General features: G+C 45.0%; 1 non-coding gene across 1 annotated transcript; it reads right to left on the bottom strand.

The window, feature by feature from the left end:
* Positions 1-1,368: 1,368 nt before the first annotated feature.
* trnai-aau (transfer RNA isoleucine (anticodon AAU)) lies at positions 1,369-1,462 on the bottom strand. The gene is made up of 2 exons: positions 1,425-1,462; positions 1,369-1,404 (listed from the first exon to the last, which is right to left on the bottom strand). It is a non-coding gene; the product is annotated as a tRNA-Ile (tRNA).
* Positions 1,463-7,178: the final 5,716 nt, after the last annotated feature.

The raw sequence follows: 7,178 nt of genomic DNA, 5'->3' as shown, positions 1-7,178 counted from the left end.
TGGGACTCGAATCGATAAGTTTGAATGTTTCTATAGAACAGAATCAGCGAGAAGTCCAATGCACGAGCCATTGCAACACGGAGCACATCATTTTTAGCGAAATGTTCAGGAAATACTTGTTTCTTTTGAATGTGGTTTAGGAATTATGTCGAGATAAACAATGTGTTTACATATCTTCTCTTTGAAATCGAGTGTATTTCCGGCACATTATTATTTACATCAGAGTTATTGATTAAATGTCAAAACGCCTCCACTCCATCCCACAAATATATACAATTTTCATCCTCCGTTGCAATATTTTGTGCTGGAATAAAACAGTGAATATATAGGTAAGGTTTGGGGATACATCAATTGCACCTTCGATTACTGTCGAAATGTCACAAGCAAAGCCATCAGCTGTATTAGGGGAGGCGCGAGCTCACAACCTCAGCCTTCCTGGGTGCTTACACTGTCATATAAGTGCTGCGCGCTATCCGATTCCGTCGCTGGAGCTGGATGCGAATGCTGTGTGGTATTTGTGCTCCCATCATACAGCTGCCTATCCCACCTGTCTTATAATTCCTCCCCTAAAGACCTATCGACGTTGGGGTCAATTGACATTTTCAAGTTTCACATTGATCGATTTTTGTTCGGCAAGGATACGAAGATTTATGGAATCATCGCAGGCAAATGGAATTAAGAATTAGGTAAAAGGGACAGAATCGGAAACAGCTGCAAACAAACGTTGCATTTTATTCATATTTAACAGCAACAATATCCGTGCCGTGCGCAACTATGCTGTGGTCAGAGACAAACGCCCTTAGCTTCCGAAACTCCCGTGGCTTTTCTGTGGCTCTCTTTCCTTTCTTCGCTTCCTCCTGCAAGCTGCCAGTTTTTAAACCTTGTTTTAAATGTTGGTCTGGGCGAGGGCATTCCACATTCTCAGAACCATCTCTACAGTTTCATTGCTTGATTTCTTTGTTTATTAATTATGAAACTCCTTGAGCTACAATGGTAGTAGCGCTTGCGACAATACACTAAAAGGCGGCTATTGGAAACCGTTGTGATCATAGTTTCGTTTTGTACAGAACTGAACCTCTATCACTCAAGAGGGAATGTTATATTTACAATAAACTATGTCTTCTTATAAATGTTGGTTCATTCGCTCCCTAGTGCCAGATGAAGAATTGTTTGATCACCTCATTTATTTCATGTGGGCAACAGGCACGGGTATTCATTCAGATATAACCCACAGATTCACATTGAGATAACTGCAACGAGAGAGACAAAAAGCACCGTGGTACATGGCGGAATAGACAAGAGAAATGGATAAATAGAAAACGGCCTCAGACTCTGAAAAGTACAAACATCACATGCAAAAGCCTTGCATGCTCCAGGTGAGGCTCGAACTCACAACCTCAGCATTTCCCAAACCTGTACTGTCATATTAGTACCGCGCGCTAACCGATTGCGCCACTAGAGCTGCATGTCCTGTGGTCTTTGTGCTCCCATCATACAGCTGCCTGTCCTACCTGTCTTACAAGGAAGAAGACAAAGAATCATCGAATCATTCAACACAGAAGGACGCTTTTCATCCCATCGTGTCTGTGCCGGCTCTCTGCAAGAAGCCTTCAGTTGTTGAGACTCCATAGATTCTCGCCGTAGACGTGTTTTATTTTTTGTGTAATGTATTGTTATTTGTAATGAATTTGGATGTCCATGCGGGAAATTTATAATATATATTTGTGCATATATCTGTGAGTTGTAAATTAAATTGTGTGGAACATTGATAATCAAATTATTTGTGTTCATATATGTGTTATTATGAATTTATCTCTAAGTATCTCGGTGCTATAATTGTATTTACGTTTATTTGCGAGGTGTTTACAAGATGCAAAGATGTACACAGAAAATACATTTATAACAAACACAGATGCTCCATAATACTATTATAAATAACTATGTTGCATTCAAATACATAAACACTAAAACAGATATACAAAATATATTTATAACCCACAGAACAAATTGCAACTTAACACAGAGACACCAAAATATATTTAGAGCTATCACTGATAGAAGAACATTTTACTCTCTACGGTCCTCAGCAAAGTCTGCTGTGCCTTTGTTTCCTGTGCTTGTGCTCGGTTTAAGGGAAGGTTTTGCCGAGCCGTGGTATATCGTTTCCCAAGGTAGGGCCGAAATGCGCTGTCTGAGGCCACGTTCACTGCTATAGTTGATATTTAATAATCGTTTGGAATTGTGTATAATGCATAATTACAACATCTACAGATGTTTCATCCTGGTACACAAATCCACTGCCAAATGAGTTCAACCCCTCACCCGCCCCAGTTGTTAAACTTCCCGCGTGGACATTGGTCCTAACTCGATTGATGTACAACTCGACCTACTGCAACAGGTCTCTCCTGCGCCAGAACTGGACCAAATGCCCCGGATTCTGTAGCCCAACCTCGTGCGCCTTTTATCCAGACATACGTTGCTTTTTCCAACCTCAATAGCGCTAGGCACTGGGAATAATCCATAAAATACCTTAGTGGTCCTGCTCATTAATTTCCTCAATTGCACCTGAAACTCTGACTGAAGAAACTCATCCACTTCTTTCCTTATGTCAGTGGTTAGCACATAGATCACGACTTAAGCAGCTCCCATTCGCCCCTCAAAATGTTCTGCACCCATTCAGTGATGTTCTTTATCTGGCAGAAGGGCGGATACACACGACGCATGACTCACATTTGCCGTTGCAGAATGGTACTGACTTTCGAATCCCAATGACGTCAACTTATGTTACTTTTTAGTTTCAAAAGCAAAGCACTGCTAATCCTGTAAATCTGAAATGAAATCAGAAAATGTTGGATATACTCAGCCAGTCAGGCAGCATCTCTGGAAAGAGTTCTGATGACGGGGTTGTCATTAAATGTCATTGACATGGAGCGTCAATAATGCAATCCAGATACGGTCCGATATTGTAATCCCAAGCGCCAGTTTGTGGGTATTGAAACCAATCCGGATACCACGCATTAATCTGTTAGCTAAATATTTGTTGTTGTTCTGGTAAAGTCGCAACAGCAGAGGACTGCAATGAAATATCCAAGTATTTAAGATAAATCATATGTTTTACAATTAATAAAACGAGCCAGTCCCAAATGACATTCAATCTTCAAAACGGTTCACTTCCGCCGTTTAATTTCCGCCATGTCTGCCGGGGAAAAACACAGGTTTTGGCTGTTTTTTTTATTGCGGTTCATTGCTGTTGCGACTAGTTTACTTTGAACATTCTCCCTTTAAACATTCTCACAGAGGCCGCCTAACTGGTTCACGAGTTCTTGACATCAACGTTTACTCACCCCTGTGACCGCCACCTAGTGGTTAGGATGCAGCGCTCTCTCCTCGTCGGTACAGGTTCGATGCCCATTCCGGGATTTATTAAATTAAAATGAAGCTTATTCAATTAATTTCATAACATTCTGTGAAAGATTATAATTATTGCAATCGCCAATGATAACTTGTCACGTTTGTTTCAGACTAAGGGAAATACATGGCAACAGAGAGCCTGCCAAACTTCCAACAATTGCGGTCTCGAAGGGCACGTATGATGTCAGCACACACCCGTCGAGGCCTCTCAAGTGCGCTTCTCAGAGCGCGATGTGCGTGCGCTGAAAGCCGGCACTGGGACAGTCAAAATGGCTTTTGACAGATCCAACGCATCCCTGAGAGAAGGGTTATTGCGGTCGGAGATTTGCGCTATTTTTCCAACTCTTGCCTAGAAGATCTCCTTCAAAATCTTACGCCTGGTAAAGGTGACAGAGAGATAGATAGGCAAGGGGAAACAGTTATATGCATGTCACAGAAAGAGAGAGACAGACAGGTGGTTTTCATGGATAGGAGACAGTCCGGAGAGACAGAAAGCGAGGCAGACAGATTTTGAAAGAGAGAGAGAGAGAGTGACAGCCTAGGGGGAGGGGAGACAGGGTGAGTTTATTATGGTGGGGGATATAGAGAGCGACAATACTGAGGTGAGGGGGCGGCAAGACCGACCGACAGGGTGAGAAACGGATGGAGAAAAACTGGGTGGGTGGGAGATATGATGAATGACAAAGAGAGAGATAGACGTGGAAGGCAGAAGGGAGGAGGCAGGCGGCGGAGCATAATGTAAGGGGGACAGACAGGGGAGGCAGAAAGGGAAGACTGACGGAAGGCAAATAGAGAGCGACAGACAGGGGCAGACGGGTTTGCATGGTGGAAGGTGACAGTAATTGACAGACAGGGGAGGCAGACGGGGGTTAGCCAGAAAGATAACACACTGGGCTCAGATAGAGTTAAAGAGAGAGAGACAGAATGTGGGGTGAGGCAGTGAGAGTGAGAGAGAGCGGGTGAGACAGACGTGTAAGAGACAGATAAATAGAGAGTTTACTGAAACAATCGAGGCAAACAGGGCAAAACGGCGAGAGATACAGATGGGACAGACAGCAACGGCAGTCAGATGAGGAGACATAGAGAGAGAGAGAGGCATACAGGAGAGACATGACCAGAAAGACATACGAGGAGGCAGAATGAGAGAGACATACGGCGGATCAGAGCGAGAGACAGACACGGGTAGGTGGGTGGGGAGAGAGATCGAGTGATGGAGACAGGGGGTGGAAAAATACAGATGGCAAGACAGAGAGAGGCAGGTGGGGGAGAAAGAAGGAGGCGACAGACCGAGAAAACACTGAGAGAGAGAGAGAGAGAAACCATACCGTAGCAGAGTGGGAATGTTACTGAACTACTAATCCAGAGGCCTGGTCTGAAGATCGCCGAGAGGTAAGTTTAAATCCTGCCACGCCAGCTGAAGAATTTAAATTGAGTTAATTACATGAATCTTGATTTGAAGAGATAGTATCAGAAATGACCATGATAGTACTGGATTGTCGTAATAATCCATCTTGTTCACTAATGACCTTTTGGGAATGAAATATGCCGTCCTTTCCTGGTCTGGGCTATACGTGATTCCAGACGCAGAGCAATGTGGTTGACACTTCAATGCCCTCGACAATGGCCCAGCGAAACACTCAGTTGAATCAAACTGCAGCGACAAAGTCGGCACTGCGGGAGTCTCTTCACCACACGGATTGCAGCGGTTACAAATAGGCGGCTCAACACCACCTTCTCCGGGGCAGTTTCAGAAGGGCAATAAAGGAAGGAAGGCCTTGGTAGCGACGCCCACATTTCTGATTTAATTTTTTTTTAAACCTTGGAGACAGGGAAAGAGGTCGACAGAGAGAGATATGGAGACAGAGGCAGACGGCGGGGTAATCGATGGGTCAAACAGAGTGAGAGTGATGAAGAGACAGCAGGGAGATAGACGTGGGGAGAAAGAGGGAGATAACCAGAAGGCGGAGTCAGATAGGCAGATCGGCGAGGTAAAGAGAGATAAACATTTGGCGGTGACAGAGAGAATGAGAGATGGGGAGACAGCTGTGGATAGACAGAAGTGAGTAGACGTACAGAGGGTTAGAGTGGGACAGACGTGGGAGAGAAATGGGCAGAAAACAGACCCGGAAAGACACGGAGAAAACGACGTGGTAGACAAAGAAAACGAGCTGGGGGAGCGAGGGACAGTGTGTGAGAGCAACAAATTGGGTGTGGTGGGATATAGATTGACTGGAAGAATGGTGCATTGCGAGAGGCTGCGGTCGATAGATGATATGTTACAAAGACAAAGGCTGAGACGGTGCTCGACGGGAGCAGGCAAACTGGTGAGCCAGAGGGTCAACAGAGAGAGTGAGAGAAAGACAGACGAGAGATAGGAAGGAGATAGATAGGGGCGGGGGACAGAGAGAGAGAGAGAGAGACCTACAGGAGGTGATAGAGAGAGAGCGACAGACCGTGTGGTGGAGATAACCGACTGGAAATGTAAAAGAAGGGAACAGAGTGGGTGAGGCTGATGGTGGTAGACAGATGGGAGGATGTAGAAGGGGAGAGAGATACAGCAGGGGGAAACGGGCAAGACAGAAATAGAACAGACGAATCAGACAGACACAGAAAAGTTAAGGAGGGAGAGAGCAAGACTGGGGAGACAGAGAGGGTCACAAACGGGGGAGTTAAACAGGAGATAGATAGGGAGGTAACGACAGAGACAGACAGTGAGAGAGAAAGGTCGACAGACGGCGGGGCCAGACGGACGGAGAACTGCAAGGGACAGCCTCGAGAGACAGACGGGAGAGGGAAGGAGGGGAAGAGACTGATGGGCACAGACGTGGAGACAGAAATAGAGATAACAGCAGAGGAAAGAAAAATACAGTGGTAGTCAGACGGAGAGACAGGCGGGAGGGCCACAGAGAAAGACAGACGGGGGTTACACAAGTGGCGAGAAAGACGGAGGAGTGATAGGTTGGGCAAGAGAGTGTTGGAAACAGATGGGGAGACAGAAAGAAAGACAGACATGAGGAGACAGAGCACGAAAAACAAACGGCGAGGCACTTTCCAGTTCCGCTCTCTCTTCCAATTTTAGTGAACAAAAATGTAATTGGCACTTTAAATAGTGTCGTGGAACATAATGTTGCAAAGAGACGATTATTAAGTGTTTGTGCCAATAACTATGCAGATATAGGTCCCAGTGAGGAAGTGTAAATTATTTCATATTGAACCTAAGAAAGATGGATCAGAGTATATTATACTTAGAAATTGTGTCTGACAATGATATTTAGGGGTGCATGTACTGCAATATCTTCTAATCCCCCTGTTTTTGCTGGTCATCATTCTCGTATTTTGAACACCAAATGCCCCTGTTTCTGAAACTCCTAATTTCCATGTATCCGAGATCTGAATTCCCCATTTTTCAAGAGCTCCTAATTCATCATTTTCAGGAGATCCTTATCCCACTGTTTCAAGAGCTCCTAATTCGTCTGTTTCAGGCGCTCCTTATCCCTCTGTTTCAGGAGCTCCTAATTCCTCATTTCAGGAGCTCCTTATCCTTCTGTTTCAGGAGCTCCTAATTCCTCTGTTTCAGGAGCTCCTTATCCCTCTGTTTCAGGACCTCTTGATTCGCCTATTTCAAGAGCTCCTTCTCCCACTGTTTCTGGAGCTCCAAATTCAGCTGTTTCTGGAGCTCCTTATCCCTCTGTTTCAGGAGCTCCTTCTCCCTATGTTTCTGGAGCTCCGAATTCTCCATTCTCTTGCACTCCTCATGTCTCTATTTC

The sequence above is a fragment of the Pristiophorus japonicus genome, unplaced genomic scaffold (assembly GCF_044704955.1).
Source record: "Pristiophorus japonicus isolate sPriJap1 unplaced genomic scaffold, sPriJap1.hap1 HAP1_SCAFFOLD_70, whole genome shotgun sequence".
In the NCBI taxonomy this organism is placed as follows: Eukaryota; Metazoa; Chordata; class Chondrichthyes; family Pristiophoridae; genus Pristiophorus; species Pristiophorus japonicus.
The sequence above is the reverse complement of the archived record's forward strand: the minus strand, read 5'-3'. Positions and strand labels throughout refer to the sequence as shown.